This window comes from Myotis yumanensis, unplaced genomic scaffold (assembly GCF_028538775.1).
Source record: "Myotis yumanensis isolate MYYU_CA2020_CCGP unplaced genomic scaffold, mMyoYum1.0.hap1 SCAF_7, whole genome shotgun sequence".
NCBI lineage: Eukaryota > Metazoa > Chordata > Mammalia > Chiroptera > Vespertilionidae > Myotis > Myotis yumanensis.
In genome coordinates, this window is record NW_027223758.1 from 30,686,984 (window position 1) to 30,698,995 (window position 12,012).

The 12,012-nt window shown below is 40.6% G+C and overlaps 1 protein-coding gene across 10 annotated transcripts in view; it reads left to right on the forward strand.

Moving 5' to 3' along the window:
• Positions 1–12,012, forward strand: part of UBOX5 (U-box domain containing 5) — a 40,238-nt gene that overhangs the window by 15,221 nt on the left and 13,005 nt on the right. For 5 of the 10 annotated variants that reach the window (XM_070420016.1, XM_070420015.1, XM_070420014.1 and 2 more), the window contains exon 2: positions 10,738–10,895. The exons of 3 other annotated variants lie outside the window; for them this stretch is intronic. The gene's annotated coding sequence lies outside the window, so the exon portion shown is untranslated. Of the gene's footprint in view, positions 1–7,858; positions 7,967–10,737; positions 10,896–12,012 lie in introns of those variants that run through there. 2 more of the 10 variants (XM_070420017.1, XM_070420022.1) reach the window with 2 other exon arrangements.

The window sequence follows — 12,012 nt, forward strand, 5'->3', positions numbered from 1 at the left end:
TGTGAGAATTTCTCTTAAAAAGGATCCCTCCCATCATTATCTAGGTCTCCTCTCAAAGATCAATTTTTAGCCCTACCTGGTTTGGCTCAGTGGATAGATTGTCAGTCTGTAGACTGAAGGGTCCTGGGTTCGATTCCAGTCAAGAGCACATGCTCACATGCCCGGGTTTCGGGCTCGATCCCCAGTGGGAGGCGTGCAGGAGGCAGCCAATCAATGATTCTCTCATCATTTGGTGTTTCTATCTCTCTCTCCTCCTTCCCTCTCTGAAATCAATACATATATATATATATATATAATTTTTTTTTTTTTTTAAAGAGGGTTTGGCCCTGGCTGTGTGGGTCAGTTGGAGCATCATCCCATACACTGAAAGGTTGTAGGTTCAATTCCCAGTGTGGGCACATACCCAGGTTTTGGGTTTGATCCCTGGTCAAGGTGTGTGTGGGAGAAAACTGATTGATGTTTCTCACATTGATGTTTCTCTACCTCTCCCTCTCTCTCTCTTAAATCAATGAAACATATCCTAAATAAAAAGAGGGTTTGTATGTCAGTTGCTGGAGAGAGAACAATTAAGACAAGAACTGAAAAATCACCAATAAATTTGGTAACCAGGATATTACCAATGACCTTAACAATAGCAGTTTGAATTGAATTGTCGGCAGAAACCAGATTGCACACCTGTTGGATGAGAGTTAAGGGCTGGGTTGCAAATGTTGAAGCAATTCCTTGAAAACTTATGAAGAGGAGATGAAAACTTTAGCAGGATTTAGACTAGGACTAGGATTGCTGGATAAAATACAGGTTGCCCAGTTAAATTTAAGTTTCAGATAAGCAATGAATAATGTTTTGTGGTAAATTACACATAAAATTGGCCATTTTAAACAAAGTATACAATTCAGTCATATTTTAGTACATTGATATTGTGCAACCAATCATCACTATTTAGTTCCGGAACATTTTCTTCGCCCCAAAAGAAAACTCCATACCCATTAAGCAGTCACTCTATGTTATTCTCTTTCCCCAGACCCTGGCAACTACTAATCTGCTTTCTGTCTATGGATTTACCTATTCTGAATATTTTTTAAAATGGAATTATATAATATGTACCTTTTTTTTTGGTCTGCCTTCTTTTATGTAGCATAATGTTTTCAAGGTCCATCCATGTTATAGCATATACCAGTACTTTATTCTTTTCTATGGCTGAATAATTTTCCATTGGGTGGATATACCATATCCATCCGTTGATGGGCACTGGATTGTTTTGGCTATTATAAATAGTGTTGCTGTGAATATTTATGTGCAAGGTTTTGTTTGAACACCTGTTTTCAGTACATTTGGGTATTTTTACCTAGGGGTGAAATTGCTGGGTCATATGTTAATTCTATATTTGACTTTCCTACAGTGGCTGTACCATTTTAAATTCCCAACAGCAGTGTACTAGGGTTACAGTTTTGCTAACACTTGCACTTGCTATTTTCTGTATTTTTAAAAATATTCTGGTAGTTCTGAAGTGGTTTTGATTTGTATTTCCCTGGTGACTAATGGTATTTAGCATCTTTCAATCTTTTTTAAAAAATATATATATTTTATTGATTTTTTACAGAGAGGAAGGGAGAGGAACATCGATGAGAGAAAAACATCGATCAGCTGCCTCCTGCACACCCCTTACTGGGGATGTGCCCACAACCAAGGTACATGCCCTTGACCAGAATTGAACCTGGGATCCTTCATTCCGCAGGCCGTCGCTCTGTTCACTGAGCCAAACTGGTTAGGGCTCAATCTTTTTTTTTTTTTTATCCTCACCTAAGGATATGTTTTTACTGATTTTAGAGAGGAAAGAGGAGAGAGAGAAACAAACAAACAAACAAACACCACAGCAATCAGTTGCCTCCCATACATGCCCCAACCAGGGATCTAACCCTCAACCTGGATGAGTACCCTGGGTGGGAGTCAAACCCGAAACCTTTTGGTGTACAGGATGATGCTCCATCCAACAGAGCCATCCAGTCAGGGCAGCATCTTTCAATCTTAACAATATTAAGTTACCAGTCCATAAACACAGAATGTCTTTCCATTTATTTAGGTCATCTTTTTTTTCTTTCTTTTTTTTTTTTTTCAGAGAGGAAGGGAGGAGAGAGAGATAGAAACATCATTGATGAGAGAGAATCATTGATCGGCTGCCTCCTGCACGCCCCCTACTGGGGATCGAGCCTGCAACCCGGATATGTGCCCTTGGCCGGAATCAAACCTGGGACCCTTCAGTCCGCAGGCTGACGCACTATCCACTGAGCCAAGGCCAGTAGGGCTAGCTGTGTGTTTTTTTTTTAAAAAACAAACAAACTATGTTTTTATTGATTTGAGAGAGAGAGAGGAAGAGAGAGGGATAGAAAAATGGAAACATCAATCAGCTGCCTCCTATATGTCCCTACTGGGGATTGAGCCTGCAATCTGGGGATGTGCCCTGAGGGAATTGAACTGGTGACCTCTCGGTTCATGGGTTGGCGCTCAACCCTTGAGCCACATCAGCTGAACTAGCTGTGGGTTTTCATAAAAGCCCTTTATTGTGTTGAGGAAGTTCCTTTCTATTCTTAGTTTACTGGATAAATACTAGATATAAGTGGGCATTTAAAATTTATTATTTGCTAAGTTGGCATCCCTAAAAAAGACACAGCACCAAGGCAGGGGTTTTTTTGTTTGTTTGTTTTTTAATATATTTTTATTGATTTCAGAGAGATAGAAACATCAATGATGAGAATCATCTATCGGCTGCCTCTTGTACGCCCCACACTGGGGATCAATACCACATCCCCAGCATATGCCTGCCCGGTAATCGAACCACAACCTTCTGGTTCATAGGTTAATGCTGGACCACTGAACCATACCAGCTGGACAAGACAGAGTTTTTTGATGGGCTGTTGAGGGCAGAAGAGACTTGAATGTTGTTTCCATGTTGAGGAAAGGGACTAGTAGTCAGAGATAAGTTGAGAATTTTGTAGAGAGGCAAGAACACATGGAATAAGGCCTGAGTAGAGGGATGGAGTTAAGGTTCATCTGGTTTCCCACAGAATTTTGCTGACACTACTATTAAGGCACTGAGTAAATGGTATTAGAACTCTGTCCATGTCCTTAAAGAGTCTGTGGGGCTCTTTAAAGTAAAAACTATACCCAACTCTGCCTTGCTTTGAACCTATGAATTTTTAAATACTATCTTGTGCTTAGCATAATGCCTTGCACATATTAAACCTTTGAAGGGTGAATTGGCTCCAAGTGTGTAAGATTGCAGGCTTCTTTTGGGCCCACACCTATGTTCTGGTCTCCTTGTGTACCTCTTACTGGTGGGTGTCTGTGTGGGATAGGCTGGGACAGCTGTCTTTCATTTTAACCAGCTCTAAGAAGAATTCACATAAGTCAGTATTTTCATGGATGGACAAGTAACTCAATTTTGAAATTATAAGAAGCATTGTACTTCTTTAAAAGCTGAAGTGCCCAATTTATAAAATTGCTCAGTGCATTGGTATTCCACCCACTCTTTGAGGTTAAATGCTTTTCTCTTATTTGACAGGTAATCTTTTCTTCTTCTTTTTCCCCCCTCAGTAACCTGTTTGAGCCTAGTCTTTAAACTGCCAGAATTACTTCCCATTACATTTTCGTGAGACTACTCAGCTATGGCAACTTCTTTGTAGGCCAAAGGAAGATGGGTGCTGAGGTGTTCAATAAGTGTCATGGTCACCTTACTCTCTTCAAATTATCCCTCCACACTTCCCCACCCCTAGGTTCTGAGTCCTCAACAACAAAAAGGTTTGCGTAGCTGCTTCAAGCTCCAAAGAAGCACAGACAGAAACCTTCCAGATAAGGATGACCAGCTTGTCCCGTTTACCCTCCTGGTTTTATTTATTTTTTTTTTTTAAAATATATTTTATTGATTTTTTACAGAGAGGAAGGGAGAGGGATAGAGAGTTAGAAATATCGATGAGAGAGAAACATCAATCAGCTGCCTCCTGCACACTCCCCACTGGGGATGTGCCTGCAACCAAGGTACATGCCCTTGACTGGAATCGAACCCGGGACCCTTCAGTCCGCAGGCCGACGCTCTATCCACTGAGCCAAACCAGTCAGGCCCCTCCTGGTTTTAGTGCTGAGAGTTCCACCTTCTGGAAATACCTCAGTCCTGGGTAGGCCACATGGTTGATCAGCCTACCTTTGGGTCTCTTCTCAGTCCTTCCCTTGCACTTTCCCTTACTCAGCCTGTCTACAGGGAGACAGAGGAGAAAGGTCTGTCTCCGTCTGGACATCCAATCCTATAGGGGCTGTCGGTTACAAGAAATACTGTGGGCATGCATATAGAGTCACAGTCCTCTCTGATACCATCCTGAGACCTCAGGAACCCATGCAATTGTTTAACTACTTAGTTCAACTTTAAACATATGAAAGAAAAAAAAAACTTGTCCCACTACTCTAATATATTGCTTTTTTTAAGTTTCTGCATGTCCACTATTACCTCCCAAACTCTTCAATGTGTACATATTCTTCATACAGATTTCTAACAAATGTGTGATCATAATTCTTCTATGGAGTCTTCACTTGAGGGGCTTAGAACTTAAACACTTCTGTGGTACTAGAGTATTTAGACATACAAAGTAAAAGGCTTCTTAAAGGGCAGTACAAGACATCCTTGTGAGGGAACTGTTCTGTGTCTTGATTATGGTAGTGATTACACAAATCTATGCATAGAATAAAATGGCATAGAACTAAACACATAGGCACACACAAATGAGTGCATGCGAGACTTATGAAATCTGAATAAGATCCATGGATTGTATCATTGTCAATTTCCTGGTTATGCTGTTATACTATAGCTAAGCAAGACCTTATCATTGAGGGAAACTGGTTAAGGGTACATAGATCTCTCTGTATTGGTTATTATGACTGTACAGGAACTTACAGTGATCTTAAAAAGTTAATTAAAAATTTTTTAAAATATATTTTATTGATTTTTACAGAGAGGAAGGGAGAGAGATAGAGAGTTAGAAACATTGATGAGAGAGAAACATCAATCAGCTGCCTCCTGCACACCCCCTACTGGGGATGTGCCCGCAACCAAAGTACATGCCCTTGACTGGAATCGAACCTGGGACCTTTCAGTCCGCAGGCTGACGCTCTATCCACTGAGCCAAACCAGTTAGGGCTAATTAAAATTTTTTAAAATGAAAGATGTCTTATAAGGTAGCTTTGAAATCCTTGTGAGATATTCAGTAATATATTAAACATAGTCCATTTTTTCCTTCCTCATCTTAAAGAATACCCCTCTCTCAAAAAAAATTTAAAGGAAGAAAATGTTAAGGGAAAAATGATAGTGCTAGTTTATTTCTAAATAGTTTGTACTTTGATACTCATTTGATGTCTTCAGAAAGCCATTTGCAAAGATAGCCCCTTGTGTAGTGCAAAAAAGACGATAGGAACACATCAGCTAGAGGAAAGGAAAACCCCTTGCAGGGCAAATGCTTCTCAGTGGTTCAGAATTTCTGTTATCTAGGAGGTCAATGGCAGACTTTTCTTTTTTTTTCTTTTTTTAAATATGTTTTATTGATTTTTTACAGAGAGGAAGGGGGAGGGATAGAGAGTTAGAAACATCGATGAGAGAGAAACATCGATCAGCTGCCTCCTGCACACCTCCTACTGGGGATGTGCCTGCAACCAAGGTACATGTCCTTGACCCGAATCGAACCTGGGACCTTTCAGCCTTCAGGCTGACACTCTAACCAATGAGCAAAACCGGTTAGGGCCAGACTTTTCATTAGTGTCATTTCTTTTCCTGGTTTTAAGCCTTCTATGACTTTCCTCTGACCAGTGGCTTTCAACTTTATTTTTTTATTACAACCCTTAGTAAGAAATACTTTTTACATCAAAATCTAAGAAGGGAGCGGGGAAGGAGGAAGATTTAGATACCTATATCTGTATCTATATTTCACAAAACACTTTTCACCCTCATGTGTGCTACACTCTGACATTTTCTTTCTATTCTTAATGTTTCTCAGTGCGGATTATGGCTTAGTAATTTGAGTTCATGATTCTTGATCTGTGGTTTGGAAAAACAATCCCTAGGCTACCAGGTAAAGTAGTCTGGAGCCCCCTGGCATAACTTTCAAGGCCCTCCCCATCTGGTTCCATCCGCCTTTCCACCTCTGCCTCCTCCTCCCCCCTCTAGCTAGAGGCATATTCAACATTTCTTGAACCTGCCTCACACTGTCCCATCTCTATGTCTTGACTCTTACTGTCCTCTCCCTAGTACCCTTCCCCTTTTCTTCCTGTTCTTTCTTGAGTCTTGGCTCCTATAGTCAAGCATATATTGTCCATTGCACCATTAGCATGTCCTATCTGTCACTCCTCAGAAATTGCCCGTGAGGTCAGGCATGTGTCCTAGTTGTCCCCAGTTCAAAAGTTACTCCTGTGAATTCTTCCCTGACTTGTGGGTATACTTGGCCAGTGTTTTCCAATTTTTTTTCCATCAAGAGTATAATAAGAAATACATTTTATATTGAATCTGGTATATACATTTGCTGTATACAGTATATTTGTATGAAACAGAAACAAGCCAAAACCGGTTTGGCTCAGTGGATAGAGCGTCGGCCTGCGGACTGAAGGGTCCCAGGTTCGATTCCGGTCAAGGGCATGTACCTGGGTTGCGGGCACATTCCCAGTAGGGGATGTGCAGGAGGCGGCTGATCGATGTTTCTCTCTCATCGATGTTTCTAACTCTCTATCTCTCTCCCTTCCTCTCTGTAAAAAATCAATAAAATATATTTAAAAAAAGAAAAAAGAAACAGAAACAAAAGTTTATCACATAATGCTATGTACACTTTAATATTTTATATTCTTTTAGTTTTTTTTCTTATTCAACCTATAACTTGATTTCAAAACCACAGATTGAGAAACGTTGATTTAAGCCAGTGATTCCCAAAGTGGGCGCTACCGCCCCCCGGTGGGCGCTGCAGCGATCCAGGGGGGCGGTGATGGCCACAGGTGCATTTGGGGGCGATGAGTAACTGCTATTAAAATTTTTAAAAAATTAATTTCCAGGGGCTGAGTAATATTTTTTCTGGAAAGGGGGCGGTAGGCCAAATAAGTTTGGGAACCACTGATTTAAGTCATTCTTCCCCACTCTGTCATCTGTAGAGAGTTCTGTTATAAACCTTTACTTTCCATAATCACTGTTAGAAGGAAGTCTGTAGTGCTTCAGGACTTGCAAACAGGACCATGAAGTTAAAATAAAATAATAAAAATATATATACACATACACAGTGTGGCCAGATTATTATGACCGGCCAGATTATTATGATCACCCCATCAGTACTTCGTTGGGCCATCTTTTGCCTTCAGTACTGTGGCGATTCTTCTTGGCATTGACTCCACGAGATGTTGAAAGGTAATGCAAGGAATCTGACACCATGCCTGATGAATAGCACTGTCCAGTTCTGTGAGATTTTTTTTTTTTTTTTTTTTTTTTTTTTAAATATATTTTATTGATTTTTTACAGACAGGAAGGGAGAGGGATAGAGAGTTAGAAACATCGATGAGAGAGAAACATCCATCAGCCGCCTCCTGCATACCCCCCACTGGGGATGTGCCCGCAACCAAGGTACATGCCCCCGACCGGAATCGAACCCGGGACCCCTGAGTCCGCAGGCTGACGCTCTATCCACTGAGCCAAACCGGCTAGGGCAAGATTTGATGGTTGTGGAACCAGCTGCCTGATGGCTCTTTTAACTTCGTCCCACAAATACTCAATTGGATTGAGATCTGGTGATTGTGGGGGCCACCTAAGCAAGGTAAAGTCTCCCTCATGTTCTTGAAACCACTCCTGCACAATACGAGCACCGTGGCATGGCGCATTGTCTTGTTGGAAGAAGCCATCTCCATTGGGATACGCCATCAACATGATAGGATGAACTCGATCAGCAACGATATTTAGGTATGTTGTGCTATTCAGACATTTATAATGATCTGGCCCTCTAGCAACTTCAGCGGGAAATTATAGCTAATTTGCCTACAAACGTCAGGTGGTCATAATAATCTGGCCACTCAGTGTGTGTGTGTGTGTGTGTGTGTGTGTGTGTGTGAAACCAAACATACACATTTCAGCATAGAAACCTTAAAATAATAATGCTTATTAGAAAAGCAAGTTATAAAATGATACTCATGGTATTTTATCATTAAGGTACATTAAAAATACATAAAACTACTCTATGTTGTTTGTGGATACACACATATCTATACTGATTTGAGTGAGAGACACCAACTTCACATACTTGCTTCTTGATAAAAAGGCAGAAGAAATAGAATTGATGGTGGGTTTTGTTTATGCCTTATAAATTTTGCTTTTAACACTGAAATGAGAAGCAAACATGCTGAAATGTTAACATTTGCTAAATCTAGGTGGTGGATATATTTATATTAATTATATTATATTATACTGTCTTATACTAGAGGCTCAGTGCATGAAATTCATGCACAGGGGTGGGGGTTTCCTCAGCCCGGCCTGCACCCTCTTGCAATCCGGGACCACTTGGGGGATGTCCGGCAGTCAGACATCCCTTTCGCAATCCAGGACCGCTGGCTCCTAACCGCTTGCCTGCCTGCCTGCTTGATTGCCCCTCACCACTCTGCCTGCCTGCCTCATTGCCCCTAACCACTCATCTGCATGCCTCATCACCCCTAACTGCCTCTGCCTGCCTGCCTCATCGCCCCTAACCACTTGCCTGCCTGCCTGCCTGCCTGATGGCTCCTAACTGATCGCCTGCCTGCCTGATCACCTGAACCACTTGCCTGCCTGCCTGACCACCCCTAACCACCTCTGCCTTGCCCCCGCCGCCACAGCTTTATCCGGAAAGTCGCCCAGAAGGATGTCCGGAAGGTTGTTCTGCTGTTCGGTCTGATTAGCATATTATGCTTTTATTATTATAGATTATAATTTTTACCTTTTTATCTGAAGTATTTTGTAATAAAAAAAAAAATCTCTGTAATGAAAATTGACATATCTGCTTATAAACCTCTTTTAACTTGCTATCTTATAATGCCATTATATCTGGCTCCAAACTACTCTGAACTGCAGGGAACTTTAATATCTCATCTAAAATTAAATATGAGCAATCAAATTCAGTACAATTTGAAAAACATTTAAAGAAAAATCTGCCACAATCAAATAGAACCTATCCTAGGAATAAAAGTAAGGTTTAAAATTAGAAAAATGTGTTATATCTCAGTCTGTTAGATAAGAAAAAGAATAAAAATATGCAGAGAAAATCAGAACACAAAGAATGGTTGCTGTTGTTTAATATGTTGTTGTTGTTTTTTAATGATTTGAGAGAGAGAGGAAAGGAGCCGAGGTGGGGTTGCGGGGAGAGAGAGAGGGAGAGAAACAGAGACATTGATGTGAGAGATAAACATCGATCACCTGACAAACCCACCGACAGGATAGAGCCCAAAACCTGGGTATGTGCCCTGACCAGGAATCAAACGAGAGATCTTTCAGTGCATGGGATTATGTTCAATCAGCTGAGCCACACAGGCCAGGGCCATAGTTTTTTGGTGTGTTTGTTATTAACTATGAAAATTAAATGCTTCATTAACATAAGCAGAGTATTTCAATCTGCACAATCAACATTATGTCCAAAGATGAAGCACTGGAGTCATCTTCTAATGGGAGAAAAACAAGTAAAGCAACTCTATTATTTCTTATAATTCTGGAAGTTCTAGCTATGTGTAATAAGATGAGAGACAAATAAGAGTCACCATTTTGAGAAAAGGGCTCTCATTATTGACATTGTAGAAGCCTCCAAAATAACCGAAAATCTGTTAAAACCAATGAGTTCGTTCATTGAGACAACTGAACACATAACGAAGATACCAAAGTGAAAAGCTTTCGTATATATAGGACTAACTGGTTAGAAAAATTAATGGGAAAAAAGAATCCTATCCATAAATAGCAAGCTTAACAAGAAACATGCAGGACCCCTTTAGAAAAGTCAAAATTGTACTAAGACACACATCTACTTAAATTTTTTTTATCCTAATACTGTAATAGGATAAAGTTGCAAACAACCTAGTAAATGTCTAACAAAAGGAAAATGGTTTATTATTTATATACCGTCCTGTTCCAAAATTATTTTAGGGTAGCTTTCACAATATAAACTGACTTAAAATTAAGTGAAGAATTCAGGTAAAGATAAATGTGAGGGATGGACCACAGACTTTATTCTGAGTGTTGTAGCGGCCAAAGGAAAGAAATGATCATGATTATACAATTCATATTTATACCATAAAATATCGAGTTGATTGGAGGAAACAGCTGTTCCTAGTACTGAGACCAGAGTGTTCTCATGGTTCCCCCAAAGAAGATAACTGCTGCGTAGAGAATTATCATTTTGATAACCTAATGCAGCAAACAGCGCCCGACTTCGTAGAGCTGTTTCTTACTGAACTCCTTGCTAAGGGGCCGCAGAGAACCAAGCTCTAACAGTTTGGTAAAGAGTATTTGCAGTGGAGGGAGGGATGGGTGACAGTGACGGCTAGGATAGACATGAAGGTAATTCGGTGCACTCTGAGGGGGGCAGCTCTATGGAGTAATACATTGTAGAGACTAAAATTGTGGTTCTCAGCTGAGGTGTTGTGTTACCCTGGTGTCCTGTGACTCCACAGATTGGCCACACTGAATTTTTATCAATGTGTTTATTTTTGCTATAGTTGAGGTTCCACACTGCTAAGAAGTCTGGAATATGAATGCACAAGTCACCAGGGAGGCTAGGCAAGGAGGCATGAAGTGCTACTTAGGTTGGCAATAAAAAGAATTTCACGTGGATGGACTGAACAGTCTCCGTAAATATTCTCTAAAATTAGATTCGGTAAGTACTGTGTAGAACAGGTAGGTTGTTTCTGTCAGATAGAGGTTCAAATGTTTTAATAGTTGACTAATGGAATTAACCTCTGATGAGGTAAGATACTAGAAGGCTAGCTTACCTAAAGATTTCCTTAAAACACAATTTAAGGTTTGATCCAGCACATGTTGGAAAGGGCAGTCAAGGCTTCCAAATTCCTACATAGTAGAGCATAGCCACATTAATAAATTTGGAAGAATTGATTTGTAGAAAATGAATGGTACTGCCCTGGCCGGTCGCTCAGTGGTTAGAGCGTTGACCCATGGACTGAAGGGTCATGGGTTGGATTCCCGGTCAAGGGCATGTACCTGGGCTGCAGGGGCACGTGTGGGAGGCATCCAATCGATGTGTCTCTCATATTGATGTTTCTCTCCCTCTCTCTCTTTCTCTCTCTCTCATTTTCCCCATCTCTCCCCTCCCCTTCTACTCTCTCTAAAAAATCAATGGAAAAAATATCCTAACTCCTTGAGTGAGGATTTAAAAAAAAAAGAAAAAAGAATTATACCAAACCTTGACCTAAGTAACAGCAAAAAAGAAAAAGTAAGATATCCATATAACTTCCTGGCAAATCCTTCAAGGTAAATGGTGACCAAGTAGATAGTAACGAGGGTGGTTTGGGAAGGTTGGAATATGAGTCCCAGTTTTACTTTTCTTTGAGCCTCAAGTTTCTTCATCTGCAAAACAAGGGTGTTAGTACTTACTTTAGGGCTAGCCAGTTGGTAAGATTTAAATCTAATAGAATCCCTAGTAGCCTCCTCTAAGCCATTTTGTCTATGTGGTATGCTTTTGTTACTAGAGGGTCCTTGTCCGATGATTCACTAGAAGACAAGGTTTGCTGAGACACTGTAGATAAGACCTTTTAAATTACTGCATTGATTGGTGGGGCAATCAGATTCTTTCCTTTCAGGTGTCTGAGGTGGAATTTTTAAAAGTTATGAGATAACATTTGAAAGCCCTTTGTTCAGCCTTACCCCTCTCATCCTGATCATCTCTCAAGTCCAATCACAGAATCAGGTGTCTGTGTCAGGGGTTAAAGGCAAAGGGCAGTTGTCCTGAGGGTAGTCACGTCTAGGCAACTCCAGCT